Source organism: Coregonus lavaretus (genome assembly GCF_964263955.1).
Source record: "Coregonus lavaretus genome assembly, contig: HAP1_SCAFFOLD_156, whole genome shotgun sequence".
NCBI lineage: Eukaryota > Metazoa > Chordata > Actinopteri > Salmoniformes > Salmonidae > Coregonus > Coregonus lavaretus.
The window spans coordinates 902,908-918,907 of NW_028164304.1; the positions used below are offsets into that span (position 1 = coordinate 902,908).

General features: G+C 46.7%; 1 protein-coding gene across 1 annotated transcript in view; it reads right to left on the bottom strand.

Annotated features, from left to right (window-relative positions):
- The window catches only part of LOC311117221 (unconventional myosin-IXAa-like), a 73,168-nt gene extending 72,815 nt beyond the window's left edge, over nt 1-353 (bottom strand). Inside the window, exon 1 of the mRNA XM_084192197.1 lies at nt 267-353. The gene's annotated coding sequence lies outside the window, so the exon portion shown is untranslated. The remainder of the gene's footprint in view (nt 1-266) is intronic.
- Between the last annotated feature and the right edge of the window lie 15,647 nt (nt 354-16,000).

The following is a 16,000-nucleotide window of genomic DNA, read 5'->3' on the forward strand; positions in this document are numbered from 1 at the left end:
GGTGTGGCCACCGTGGACCTCTGGGAGCAGGCAGCTGCGTGATGCTCACACACAGACAGAAAGACAGACAGACAGACCATATACACAGAAACAAAACCCAGAGACAACCATGTGTCGTGCACATTAAGTCAGACAGACAGAGTCAGACAGACAGACAGAGTCAGACAGACAGAGTCAGACAGACATCTCTTTCCAATCACCAGTCCGTGAGGAGGGGCTACAGATGCGTCTTGGCTACAGTGTTGAAGTCCTACTGTATCTCTCACCTGATTGAGGTAATGATACTCTTCAGGCTTTTTGAGGTGAAAGGTGCTCCTGTCCTCCTCACTTGCTCCTGTCAGCAGGTAGTAAAACACGTGGTAGTTCCTGAAAAGCAAGCAGGTCAGAAGACATTAACACCACTTAACAACATTCGTTTTTACTAAACAAGACAAACAAACACTGGATTGTCCATCAGGGAAAAGTTGACTCATTGAGTGTGTGTGTATGTGTGTGTGTGTGTATGTGTGTGTGTGTGTGTGTGTGTGTGTGTGAATGTGTATAGTCTAGAGGTCAGAGGTCAGAGGGCAAAACTGTGCTGCAGCTGGTCCTCTCGTGGCACACCCACCCACACACATTTTGTGCAGCTGTAGTGGGAGCCTGGAGTCAGAAATATATCTCAATAAGAGCCCCCTGACCTAAAGGGGCCCCTAGAGCCCCCTGACCTAAAGGGGCCCCCTTTTGAGCCCCCCCCCCCCCCCCCCCCCCCACCCCACCCACAGTGAGGTTAACCCTCGCAACACCATTCAGCCTGCACAGCATATTAGTGTCAACCCCACTTAGGGCTACTGAGAAACACTGCACACAGCCTGAGCTTGGCTGGGTAATTCACCATCATCTAAACTGATTCTGTTAAACACTTGTTGATGTCAAACTACTTGATACTTGCCGTTAACTTTCTTTAGGACAAAATCATGAACCGTGAAGGACCACAGAATTACAGTGGAAAAGAGAAGTCCATATTTGTTAAGAGTTTTCAGGATAGGGTGAATTGTGAGACAGCGACTCCAGTATTGGAACATTAAGTACAGGAGGCTACAGTCCTGGTCCACACTGGTGTCAGGATTCATTTGGCACCACATGTCTCTCTCTGACCCTGCTGTAACCAACTGAAACACACACCTACTGTAGGAAAGGACTTTCTAGCACGAATGGACTATTACATTCCTCGCCAAAAGTGTCAACGTCTAAACGCATTGGTGGTTGGTGGCAGCAGTGGGATCCAATCATGACTCTAGAGACACTCTATATCATGTGACGCAATCATTCCCACATGATCCCTTTTATATAGAATGGAGTGCTTATTCACACCGAGTTGAAGTTCTCTCAGCAAAGACAACCTCATTGGAAGGAGATGTGATTTCTGGCCTAGTTTATGAGAGCTACTCAATTCTGGATTCTTATCAAACAGTCTCTATAGAGACACTTCAAGGTCAGAGATTGACACTTTTTGAACACTGTGGTGAAAATAAATGATCCAACTAGTCATTCATTGTGTATTTGTTTGCCCAGTGGGGTTTGCTGTGTAAGTGTTCCACTCATTCTACAAAACAATTTGGGAAGTGATCAGTGTCTGATTCTATGTGAATACAACACCATGTCCTTGTTCTGCACTAATATGATACTACAGTACAATACTGTAGAATGATGACTGTGTGTGGCAGTAGAATGATTAAGATGCTGTGAGGGCTTACCGTTCATTGTGCTCCTGGTAGACCAGTCTTGATTTCTCCAGAAGGTACTTCTCAACATAGGCTCTGGAACAAACAGCACAGACCCCGGCGTCAGTCACAACATGGGGGTGATAGGGAGTCGGGACCAACTTGATCAGATATTGGCATTGGACAATGCACTCTAAGCTGCCACCAAATTCACTATGATGTTGGGTAGGACTATAAACAGTATGAGTATAGATATAGAATTGAAGGACTATACACAGGTAGGACTATACACAGGTAGGACTATAGACAGGTAGGACTATAGACAGGTAGGACTATAGACAGGTAGGACTATAGACAGGTAGGACTATACACAGGTAGGACTATACACAGGTAGGACTATAGACAGGTAGGACTATAGACAGGTAGGACTATAGACAGGTAGGACTATAGATGTGTTAGCAGGGGACATACGATGGACAGGGGACATAGGATGGACAGGGGACGGGGATACCTAGTCAGTTGCGCAACTGAACGCATTCAACCGAAATGTGTCTTCCGCATTTAACCCAACCCCTCTGAATCAGAGAGGTGCGGGGTGCCGTTAAACAACGTACACGTCATCGGTGCCCGAATACAGATGAGGACCCAGGGGACATAGCCAGGTGACATAGCCAGTCAACTAGAACAATGACTTGAAATGTAATATCTGAACGGGTATGTTTCTCACCCTCGGACAGTGCCACTCTCCTGGTAATTCACTTGGATGAACTTGCCGAAGCGACTCGAGTTGTTGTTGTGGGCAGTTTTTGCATTCCCAAACGCCTGCAGAGGAGAGAGAAGAGGGGATGAGAGAAAATCCAAGCAGGAGACCGTTAGACAAGGAAACAATACTGAACTAAAATAAACTAAACATGCAACAATTTCAAAGATTTTACTGAGTTACAGTTCATATAAGGAAATCAGTTAATTGAAATAAATTCAATTATGCCCTAATCTATGGATATCACATGACTGGGCAGGGGTGCAGCCATGGGTGGAGCCGGGCCAGCCAATCAGAATGAGTTTCTCCCCACAAAAGGGCTTTATTACAGACATAAATACTCCTCAGCACCCCACCACCCCCCTCAGATGATCCCGCAGGTGAAGAAGCCGGATGTGAGGTCCTGGGCTGGCATGGTTACACGTGGTCTGAGGTTGTGAGGCCGGTTGGACGTACTGCCAAATTTTCTAAAACAACGTTGGAGGCGGCTTATGGTAGAGAAATTAACATTAAATTATCTGGCAACAGCTCTGGTGGACATTCCTGCAGTCAGCATGCCAGACACCTGTGGCATTTTAAAGTTGCCTTTTATTGTCCCTAGCACAAGGTCCACCTGTGTAATGATCATGGTGTTTAATCAGCTTCTTGAAATGTCACACCTGTCAGGTGGATGGATTATCTTGGCAAAGGAGAAATGCTCATAGGGATGTAAACAAAACTGTGCACAAATTTTTTTGAGAAATAAGCTTTTTCTGCATTTGGAACATTTCTGGGATTAAATAAAAAAATTCAGCTCATGAAACATGGGCTCCAACACTTTACATGTTGCGTTTAAATATATTTTTCATTGTAGGTTATATGTCCATGTTGCAAAATATTGATAGGCGTGGGCATGTTTGTGGGTCAACCAATCTGGGATAACAACCACTGTGAGCCAACCTCAAGACATTTCTTTGATCAACTACACCTCAGAGCCATATTTCATTCAGTCTAATAACATGGAATAGATCTTTATTTATGCATTATACAGGAAATGTATCATGTTGCTGACACAGGAGCCTCGCCACACAACATACACACAACAGGCTGGGAGCAGCACAGAAACCAACAGGTCTTCAGAACGCTCCAAAGTTCTTCAGTTTAAAGTCAGACAAATTGCCCCAAAATGATGGAGCTGCAGCAAGAAGCCCTGATGGAAAAAAATAAATATTCCGTCGGGTAATGCAATCCATGTGGACCTGCTGGAACATGTGCAGTGGTGTGCTTTAATAAGAGTCCAGTTATTCCCCTCTGGCTGGGTTTGTGTTGTACGGCTGCCTGGAGGGGAAGTCCTTATTCGCCCTATATAAACCCTGCAGTTATTTGTAGCCTCAGCTGCAAGTAAACAAATTCCTCAGTGAATCACCTTTTTGAGCTGCACCTTGTGCGTCTGCTAACACGCGCGCTTATTAAAAGGGTGGTTAGCGTGCTAATGCTAGGCTAGCTGGAGGCGCCCCAGGACGGGTTGAGTAAATAGGCCGGAGACTGCGGGAGCACACCTCCCTGCTCGTATTCACACTTCACTGGTAGGACGCTACACTGGAGGACGCTACACTGGAGGACGCTACACTGGAGGACGCTACACTGGAGGACGCTACACTGGCGGCAGGCCGAGGGAACCCAGGACACTTGGCCACTTTGCTACTGGTAGGGCAGGGCCAGACGAACACGTCCGGGTCGCAGTCAGTATCAGCGACCTCACAGCTCTATTTGTGACTCGCCCACCAGACAAATTGTCCACAGGCAGACAGAGGAAAAGTTAATACACCATGTTCCCATATTGAGGTGAAACTGCATTAGAGTGCCAAGTCAATACTATTGGAGTACTGGATAGGAGTTGATGATGTGGAAGCCATTAAGGGTGAGATGTTGAAAGGCTAGATGATAGGCTGTGAATGAGATATGCTCCATGGAGCTTTAAGACAATCAAAGAATGAACGTAGCAGGTTAGGAGAATTAGGTTAAGAAAAGGGTTAGGGTTAGCTGTACCCCTTCTAGCCATGACGTAGCTAACCTGCACCATCCAGAAAGTACAGGTCAGACGAGACAGCCAACCAGCAACCAGTATCCCTTCATCACTTCCTGCTCTCTAGAGGAAGGAGAAGTGCATCTCGGAGCCCACGCACAAATCTAACACACATTATTCAAGGTGAAGGAAACAAACTCGGGTCACACAAACAGCAGACCCTGGAACATTTCAGGTATTCTTCGACGCTCAAAACCCCACGTTATACAGGAGTGGGAACCATTAAAAACACTGAATGTTTTACTTGGGTGTACCATGTGTACATCCACACGGTCTGTGTAAAACCATCCCTAGTTAGAGCGGACACATTTACGGCCGACAACATATGTATTGTTCCCCAGGCTTGGCTAGCTACATATATCTGCCACAGTAAATCTTCCTCAGATAATATTGGGAGGAGCAGGACCTTGTCTAGCATCCAGCATGCAACAAGAGAGACCTGGTCCTGGTCCTTTAAGAAGCAGGTGGATAAGTGATCAAAGGAGCGAACTCACAATGCCATTGGTTCACAGGTAGAAGTCTATGACAACTACAACAGGGGCGTGGTCAGAAACAAAAACAGCACTGCCAAACTGCATTATATCAGAGCAGAAATATGCGCTTCATAATTTGCGCTTTTTTGGGATAGGAACCATGGGGAACTGATTATCTGACATTTCTGGAGGGCTTCAGAGGAGTTAAGCGAGAGTGGAGAGAGTGCAGGGAGGGACTGTTTAGCGGACATTTCTAGAGGGCTTCAGAGGAGTGGAGCCAGTGTGGAGAGAGTGCAGGGAGGGACTGTTTAGCGGACATTTCTGGAGGGCTTCAGAGGAGTTAAGCGAGAGTGGAGAGAGTGCAGGGAGGGACTGTTTAGCGGACATTTCTGGAGGGCTTCAGAGGAGTGGAGCCAGTGTGGAGAGAGTGCAGGGAGGGACTGTTTAGCGGACATTTCTGGAGGGCTTCAGAGGAGTTAAGCGAGAGTGGAGAGAGTGCAGGGAGGGACTGTTTAGCGGACATTTCTGGAGGGCTTCAGAGGAGTTAAGCGAGAGTGGAGAGAGTGCAGGGAGGGACTGTTTAGCTGACATTTCTGGAGGGCTTCAGAGGAGTGGAGCCAGAGAGGAGAGAGTGCAGGAAGGGACTGTTTAGCTGACATTTCTGGAGGGCTTCAGAGGAGTGGAGCGAGAGTGGAGAGAGTGCAGGGAGGGACTGTTTAGCGGACATTTCTGGAGGGCTTCAGAGGAGTGGAGCCAGAGAGGAGAGAGTGCAGGGAGGGACTGTTTAGCTGACATTTCTGGAGGGCTTCAGAGGAGTGGAGCCAGAGTAGAGAGAGTGCAGGGAGGGACTGTTTAGCGGACATTTCTGGAGGGCTTCAGAGGAGTGGAGCCAGAGTAGAGAGAGTGCAGGAAGGGTGGGCTGGGATAGCTCCCGAGGGGACCTTGTCTTGTGCTGCTGTGTTATAAAGACTAGTGTCCTGCCACTGATAGGGACATGTGACCCGACTACAGCAACTGCTGTGTGATGTCATGGACTGCAACTGGGCATGGTACCGGTCATAGCACTGTTCTTGTTGTAATCAGTCTCAAGATGCACAGATCTTCTACTTTCCATAGAATATGTTAGAAAAGCTGTGGTTATGAGTAACCTAGTACAGAGCTAACGTGACATGCACCAACACACTACGGAGGCAACATGCTGATAAGTGCAAGGTCACAGTAAAGAAGTCCTCCTAATTAAAAATATAATTCTATCTACAAAGTAGAAGAGCACATAGATAGATTAGCCACATTGAGTCACATTGACTTTATGATAGATCCTCTTCCTTTTCAACAGCAGGGTGAATAAATTATAGTTCCAGTCAGATCTTACGCATTCTGTAGGAATTCCATGAGTGCCTCCCATCTGTGGTGGATAATTAGAGCTTTGTATGTCGGGGACACTACGAAGTGGGCACTGGGTCATGCATCGATGAGCGGAGACACAGACCTTAATCATATAGGAGGAGTTAATTAGTGACTCCTGCTGAAGGAGAGGAGAACAGAGCCATTGTGTGGATGCGTGTTAAAAAGCCAACACAGCAACAACATTTCCAATACATGGACTATACATAGTTTATGTGCATTTTCAGGCCCAATACTGCTTCAAGTCATGTAGGCTCATGCCTAGCATACGGCTGTCTTGTATAGGGCAGGTCACCAAGTGTTACAGTAAAAATCAGTCTGATGATGAAGGCTACTTCCTGTACTTCACTACGTGTTGCTCATGCCCATTTCCTCGATTTCTTGTCTTTGGCTGCGTTTTATTGGCCAATAATTGGTCTTCTGACCCCTCACATCAGATCTTTTCACATCAGATCCTTTTCATAGCTGATCTGATTGGTCAAAAGAGCAATTAGTGAAAGAAAATCTCAGAATTGGGCTGCCTGTGTAAACGCAGCCATTGAGTCTGTAGACATGCAAGGTCACACTTCTGCTCACTGACTCATACAGCTTCCCTGAATACATCCTACCATTATCCACAATGGTATGTCTACAACTCACCTAATGCAATCTGAGGGTTCAACAACTTTCACAATGAGATAAAAAAGCCAATGACTAGACTCAGCTTGTGTCACAATTATGCCACAGTGTGTGTGTGTGGGCAGATAAATGTTTTATACCACAGTGTGTGTGTGTGTGGGGGGGGGGGGGGGGGGGGTAGATACTGTTTAAAAAAGAAACGCTGACAAAGGCTGTTGCCGAAATGCGTCGGTTTGTTCTGACCTCTGCTGCTAAAAAAAGACATAAAAACTTAAAGATTATTCCAGTGAGTGCGGGTTTTTCTTTTTTCCAAACATATGGCTTTTGAACCTGGCACACAAATGATATTTTCTACTACAAACTTTTGAGGTGAGCGCGCCAATCCTTCTTCCCAGATAGCGTTTTACCCAGGCTAATTGCTAACAGTTTCCCCTGTAATCCCACACTTTCTTAGGTCATTCTGGCTAAAGTGGCTGTGGTAACTGTGCTTTATTTAGTCAGTGTTATTTTGAGTCATGTTTCCCAGACTGTTTCAAGGGAGAGACAAGAAGGCAATGGGTTTTAACGGTAGCAGTCGCTCACAGACAAGGTCCTAGAGATCCATGCCAGGCTGCCAGTGTGATACCTTCATATAGCATCTTTACTAAGGTGACAGACTGAGGGATTACAGGTCCTGCTAAAGAAACAGTGAACATTGACAAAGTTGTTAACAAACTTCTGTGACAAACTAAAGATGCTAATCTCCATTATTATGCAATTACAAAGCAATTAGGCCAACTAACTTACATAACATAATTTTAAACAATGTTGTTAAGACTAGTTAGAGCATTATTTAACCAGGTGTTACTTAATTAAAACATTTGGATCTTCAAATAGGGAATGTTAGCCATGCCAAAGATGCAGTAGGTGATCTTGATTGAGTTGGTTCACTAAATAAACCTGTGAGTGAGTGAGTGAGTGAGTGAGTGAGTGAGTGAGTGAGTGAGTGAGTGAGTGAGTGAGTGAGTGAGTGAGTGAGTGAGTGAGTGAGTGAGTGATTGCGTGAGGGAGAAGATATTATACTAAAGACATAAGAATTGAAAAGCCACAATGTAATCCCAAAAACCCCTTGAAACAAAATACTATTGACCCCTTATCTAGAAAATAATGGATGAAATCTCTCCAACGGAAATTCCCCACAATGTTTACAATCGGTTCAAACCCAGCAAGAGGAAAGGATAATAATTTAAGTTGTGGGCCTAAGGGAATTAGCAGCAACACTAATGCTAACATGGACTGTAGTAATTTAGGAGAAACGCCGAAAGTCATGCTGCAACCTCCGGGTGCAATTAAACATCTCCACCCAATGTTACAAGTGTCACATGATCTTACACTGGAACAAACTAACTCTTTATGAGGATCTCTTTGCACGCGGAATGAGTAATCTACTGACCCTGGCCAATGCAGGAAATTGTGACTTGACTTCGACATGTTAATAATAGTTTCTGCGTTATTAAAAATAGTCTAAGTATGCCAAGGCACTGCCGTTGACACAAGCGTTGGTCGAGTCCAAAGGTCAGTTTGAACAACCAAGCTCTTCAGACAGAGCACATAAGATGCCATTGTTGGAGAAGGTCTTCCACATATGCAGTTCTATGAAGACTGCCGCCCACACTCCCTCCCTCTCCCTACCCCCACAACACCCTCTCCCTACGCCCTACGCCCTACCCCCCACAACACCCTCTCCCTCTCCCTACCCCCGACAACACCCTCTCCCTCTCCCTACCCCCCACAACACCCTCTCCCTCTCCCTACCCCCCACAACACCCTCTCCCTCTCCCTACCCCCCACAACACCCTCTCCCTCTCCCCCACAACACCCTCTCCCTCTCCCTACCCCCCACAACACCCTCTCCCTACACCCTACCCCCCACAACACCCTCTCCCTCTCCCTACCCCCCACAACACCCTCTCCCTACGCCCTTCCCCCCACAACACCCTCTCCCTCTCCCTACCCCCCACAACATCCTCTCCCTCTCCCTACCCCCCACAACACCCTCTCCCTACCCCCCACAACACCCTCTCCCTCTCCCTACCCCCCACAACACCCTCTCCCTCTCCCCCGACAACACCCTCTCCCTCTCCCTACCCCCCACAACACCCTCTCCCTACGCCCTACAACCACCATGCCTTGGAACTGAACTAAGTCCCATCCTGTCGTCTTGCTTTGAAACAGACAAAAGACTTGAGAACCTTCAACCATTACTTTCTCCATTCAGTTTAAGTGGTGGTGTTTACCTTGGTATAATATCTTGATATGAATTCTATAAGAACTGAGACACTGAATTGGTGTGCTGGAATCTGGGTTTGAAACTGAAACCACAGAAGAGTGTCTGACAAACTCTCTCATAGTGAACCACAACAGGTAGACGCAACCTGATGACTCAACCCAGATATGGGTGACACAGGGCGTGACACAGGGTGTGAGGCAGAATAAGAGAAGTGCAAGAGAGAGAAAGGAGAAAGATGGAGGGAGCGATACAAAAAGAGAGAGAAAAAGAGAGAGAATGAGTAAAAATAGTTTGTATTGTCACATACACCGGATAGGTGCAGTGTTATTGTGTTTTTACAGGGTCAGCCATAATAGTACGGCGCCCCTAGAGCAAATTAGGGTTAAGTGCCTTGCTCAGGGGTACATCAACAGATTTTTAACCTTGTCGGCTGGGATAGTCGAACGAGCGGCTTTTCAGTTACTGGCCCTACGGGGCAGAGAGAGAGAAACTCCATTAAGAGTTAATTAAGAGTCCCTTGCAACTTGAATACATGGCGAGATAAAACACTTTTGTTCAGTTCATTTTAATCAGCCAGATTTGCTAGCGGGAAATAACCTAGCGGGAAATAACCTAGCGGGAAATAACCTAGCGGGAAATAACCTAGCGGGAAATAACCTAGCGGGAAATAACCTAGCGGGAAACAGTTCAGATACTGTACAACTCTCTCCATAATGACAACACTACACCATCCCAACCAACCTCCACATCGCTGACAACACTATCCCAACCAACCTCCACATCGCTGACAACACTATCCCAGCCAACCTCCACATCGTTAACACTACACCATCCCAACCAACCTCCACATCGCTGACAACACTACACCATCCCAACCTCCACATCGTTAACACTACACCATCCCAACCAACCTCCACATCGTTAACACTACACCATCCCAACCAACCTCCACATCGCTGACAACACTACACCATCCCAACCAACCTCCACATCGTTAACACTACACCATCCCAACCAACCTCCACATCGTTGACACTACACCATCCCAACCAACCTCTCAGCTATTTAGTTAGCACTAGCCACATGAGGCTAGTCAGGCCAAGCAGGGCAAGCAAGCCACCCTCTCACCTAGCTAGTTAGCACTAGCCACATTAGGCAATGCAGGCCAAGCAAACAACCCTCACACCTAGCTAGTTAGCACTATCCACATGAGGCTAGGCAGGCCAAAGGGTGACACAGCGTTTACCACCATCGCTGCCAGAGTCCCTAGAATTTCACACAGTCAAACACACACCTCCCCGCCCCGCCCCGCCGTTTGTGAGAAAAGTGAGAGCTGGGAGAGCCGGGGATTGACTCACTGTCTAAAGCCTAAAAGGAAGCAGCACGGATGGAGTATGTAATCTGGCCTTTACCGGTAAGTGATACTGATAGGCATCTGGAAGTGTCCATTTCCTGTTTCAGTGGAGTGGAAGATGGGGCGATGGCAGCCCTGCCATCTGTGTTGGTTTCCCTGGTCACACGCTAGGAGAGAGGGACCTGACTTTGACTTTCTCCAGTGAGTCAGCAAAACAATTCCCCCCCCATCCCATCCCTTAACTGGAGTAGGGCAGTGTTTCGAGCTTCCTCTGACTGCCTCTGTCAGGCATCTGATTCACATTCTTTCTCTCTGACTCTCACACACACACACACAGACATGCACACGCAGACATGCACACGCATGCACACGCAGACATGCACACGCATGCACACACACCATTTCCTGCTGCTGTCCATATCTTATGTGTAATCATTTCCTGCTGCTGTCCATATCTTATGTGTAATGAGGCATAGCACGGTGATGTAAACAGTCCAGCCTGCTCCTATCATCACACTCCTATTATCTCCACCTAATCCCCTGCTACAGTACCACTCACTAAGGATTCATCCAATAGCAGTGTAGTAAATAGGACCCAGCATTGCCATGTGCCATCTACAGCCACCCACATCACTTGCTGTATTATCCAGTAGTTGATCATCTATTACCTAACTGATTTGATCCAGATAGAATGTTCTCATATAGCAATGGGCTACTACTTAGTTCAGGGTCCATGCGTGTTCCAAAGACAAACGACAGAAAGACGGTGTCGAAAGGTCTTCATCACAAAATACATCCATTTAATGTATTTTGGGATGTTACAATATTGTAGCTTTCACTACCACCCATGAAACTTGTTTAACTGAAAAGGCTGAATTCCTTAGAAGCAGGTGCCCGTAGGGGATGTGAATACTCCTAAATTGAAGGTTAGTCGCCTTTGTTTTGAAGTTCCCTACTGGGGTAGAATTCCCCCGCGAGCGCTCCTCATTGAAAGCAGGGGATGTTTTCTGTACCGACTGTACACAAACTTGGCACCAGATGCTTAGATGTGTGTGTGTGTGTGTGTGTGTGTGTGTGTGTGTGTGTGTGTACAACAAAGCTAAAAAGTTGGGCCTGCTGATGACTAGGCTTGACTGTGTGTGGTCACTGGCATGGAACGGGAGGCAACGTGTCAACACGACTGGAAGCGTCCAATAAAGACCTGGTGAGAGGAAAAGAAAGGCTTTAAAACAGTGATGGGCGGGACCTCCTATAGCTGTCAATCACAGACCATTTCAACTGAGCTCTTTGATTTGCGGAGGCACAGGAGAGTGATGATGCTGCCTTCAGACGCTGGTCTAGGATCAGCTGTTAAGGTAAGGTAAGGTAAGGTCAGGATTGAGGAGATCAGCTGTTGTGTTTTCTCCATGATGGTAAGGTCAGGATTGAGGAGATCAGCTGTTGTGTTTTCTCCATGATGGTAAGGTCAGGATTGAGGAGATCAGCTGTTGTGTTTTCTCCATGATGGTAAGGTCAAGATTGAGGAGATCAGCTGTTGTGTTTTCGCCATGATGGTAAGGTCAGGATTGAGGAGATCAGCTGTTGTGTTTTCTCCATGATGGTAAGGTCAAGATTGAGGAGATCAGCTGTTGTGTTTTCTCCATGATGGTAAGGTGAGGCTTGAGGAGATCAGGTGTTGTGTTGTCTCCATGATGGTAAGGTGAGGCTTGAGGAGATCAGGTGTTGTGTTGTCTCCATGATGGTAAGGTGAGGCTTGAGGAGATCAGGTGTTGTGTTGTCTCCATGATGGTAAGGTGAGGCTTGAGGAGATCAGGTGTTGTGTTGTCTCCATGATTGTAAGGTCAGGCTTGAGGGAGAGAACTTGCTTCCCTCTGACATTTTACAAAGGAGGCGGGGATAGGATGGAGGACAGAGGTTTTGAGGAACGCCTTGAGATTTACCACTATCGGTTCTCAATATACACGCATGCAGAACGGTACGTCTGCTAATACCAGGAGATACTACCTAACTTGACAACTAACTGTGACCGTCTGCTCTGCTTTGGTCTAAAGCAGGGATGGGCCACCTTTTGAAGACCCCCACCCCCATCACCTGTGGGACCATTATAGACCTAGCTGCTTATGTAGATATTAGGCAGCCATTACAGATGTGAATCATTGTGAGTAAGATTCTACTAACTTTGCACAACTCTTAGGGCAGGGATTGGGGACTGGCGGCCCTCGGATCAATAAAATGCACGTGGGTACACAGACTCGCGAGCAACTGCGGCCCCCGCATGATGAGTTGAGATTTATTGTGGCCCCCACCCCCATTAAAGTTGGCCATCCCTGATCTAAAGTGCCTCACATGGTCTCTCCTCAGGCCCCCTTTCATCCTCTAGGAACGGCTGTCACACTGGTTTGATTTCCAACATCGCTAAGATGTGATGTCATTTCTCACAGCGCATACAGTGGGATCCCTGTTCTTTAAAGTAATATCCTGGCCAAACATTCACCCTATTATCATTCCTGTTCCTCAACTAGAGGTTCCTTGTTTTTTTTCTAGATGAGATATGTGATGAGAATCAAAATATGCCATGTTTCTTCCCCCGTTCAACTTTTGACCCTTTGTTATGGAAGGTTCCTTAAGTGTGAGATATGAGAGGTATGTGGAGGGGGGGCAGTGTTTTGAAGGGGAGCCGCCCACTCTACTCAAGGTGGACACATTCAAACGCAGTTCCTCTCCGAGCTTGTGATTAATTATCCCCCCTTGATCCAGAGTGGCATCTGCGACAAACAGAAAATAAATGTGGAACAAAGAAGAACGGCGGAACATGAATTCTGCCCCAGAGCAGAAGCTCCTTCTTTGGATACAAATTCCCAGGACATTCTGAGATAAACAATAGTGCAGTGTTCTGTGAAAGTGGAGCAATCAAATCAAATCAAATTGTATTTGTCACATGCGCCGAATACCTTACAGTGAAATGCTTTCTTACAAGCCCTTAACCAACAATGCAGTTTTAAGAAAAAATTAATAAGTAACAAATAATGAAAGAGCAGCAGTAAAATAACAATAGCGAGGCTATATACAGGGGATACCGGTACTGAGTCAATGTGCGGGGGCACCGGTTGGTCGAGGTAATATGTACATGTAGGTAGAGTTATTAAAGTGACTATGCATAGAAAATAAACAGAGAGTAGCAGCAGCATAAAAGAGGGGGGGGGGGGGGCAATGCAAAAAGTCTGGGTAGCCATTTGATTAGATGTTCAGGAGTCTTATGGCTTGGGGATAGTAGCTGTTTAGAAGCCTCTTGGACCTAGACTTGGCGCTCCGGTACTGCTTGCCGTGCGGTAGTCGAGAGAACAGTCTATGACTAAGGTGGCTGGAGTCTTTGGCCATTTTTAGGGCCTTCCTCTGACACCGCCTGGTATAGAGGTCCTGGATGGCAGGAAGCTTGGCCCCAGTGATGTACTGGGCCATACGCATTACCCTCTGTAGTGCCTTGCGGTCAGAGGCAGAGCAGTTGCCATACCAGGCAGTGATGCAACCAGTCAGTATGCTCTCGATGGTGCAGCTGTAGAACCTTTAGAGGATATGAGGACCCATGCCAAATCTTTTCAGTCTCCTGAGGGGGAATAGGTTTTGTCGTGCCCTCTTCACAACTGTCTTGATGTGCTTGGACTATGTTAGTTTGTTGGTGATGTGGACACCAAGGAACTTGAAGCTCTCAACCTGCTCCACTGTCGAGCAAGCTTTAGGAAGAGAGATAGAGGGAGAAAGAGAGAGGTGGTGGGAGAGAGCGAGAGCGAGAGAGAGCGCGAGAGAGAGAGACAGAGGTAGGGGAGTGAGAGAGAAACTTCAAACGGTTGAAGGGTTCTTGTTTTGATCAACCTTAGAGGCAGACAATCCCTGGTAGAAGTTGACCCCCAAGTCACAGATCCAGGACCAGCTTTCCTTCCCTGAATCCTAACCCTAACTAACAAGGGCTAAACTGCAAAAATGACATTAGAACGGCGTATAAGGGCAACTTCACACACTTGTTACACCAATAAAGCATATGGTACTCTAACATATCATTCTCATCACAGAATCTAGACAAATATTGTGTCGCTCGTATAAAATTGGAACACTCCAAAAAGGACAAACACTATGTCCTATCTATGTCTACTGTAAGAGACGAGGCTGCAGAGTGATCCTCGAATGCACATGACACCCCAGCCTAGCCTAGCCAGTCATCACAGGCACAAAGCAGTTAAGGAGATTAGCGCTAGCGCTATCTAGTCACAGCGTGTTCACACAGAGCAGCAGGGTGATGGTAAATGAGTCGTGTGCGTGCGGGGGATAGTGGAAGCTACCTGGTGTTTAAAACTAGTCACAGCCAGCTTAATGCGGTAGTGAAAGAACGCTAACACATCCTAAGATAAAACTACACAAATAGCATGCAACCTTAGCCTAGCTTTTAGCCTAGCTTTTAGCCTATTTATTAGCCTATTTATTAGCCTAGCTTTTAGCCTAGCCTTTAGCCTAGCTTTTAGCCTAGCTTTTAGCCTAGCTATTAGCCTAGCTATTAGCCTAGCTATTAGCCTAGCTATTAGCCTAGAAGCTAAAAGCCAATTTATGCTTGATCCAAAAATGTGGTCGGAGGCTTCGTATGGAGGGTGTGACACAATTGCGGAGCCTCTGGAGGCATGCAGAGGACAAATCAAGCTCCGTACCACATCGCTGTGCACGTCTCAAATGTTAACGGTAGGTGGGTGCGTTACGTCCTGTATAAACACACACTCACTTCCTTGACAACTTCCTTCACAATAGCTCTGCTCCGCTAAGCGCAAGAAGTATGAAAGCCCTGACGTCTGTGGAGGCTGCATCGCAGTAAATGCTGTACGGCCACCATGCAGAGCCTTTAAGCCTCCATTGGTTTATTGTTAGGCTATAGTCTGAGGAGGGTGGGTTGCCATGGAAAACCTACTGGAAGTGTTCTAGGCCTATATCCTTATTATTTATTACCATGAAAATGTCTTAAAAACTAAATAGAAGGGACGCCTGTAGCTCAGTTGGTAGAGCATGGCGCTTGCAACGCCAGGGTTGTGGGTTCGTTTCCCACGGGGGCCAGTATGAAAATGTACGCACTCACTAACTGTAAGTCGCTCTGGATAAGAGCGTCTGCTAAAAATGACTAAAAAAAATAGAAAAAACGCACTGATGTGTCAGAGTCACATGATGAGACCATTCCTTCCATTCACCCACGGCCTTAGCTCTGGACTCTGAGTCATCCACCCAACCCACCGACCTACAGAGGACCAACAACAAGACCGTATTGTCCAGCCAACTGACCACTGATCTTTCTCAGATACCAGCTTTGCCAGCAGCATACCACC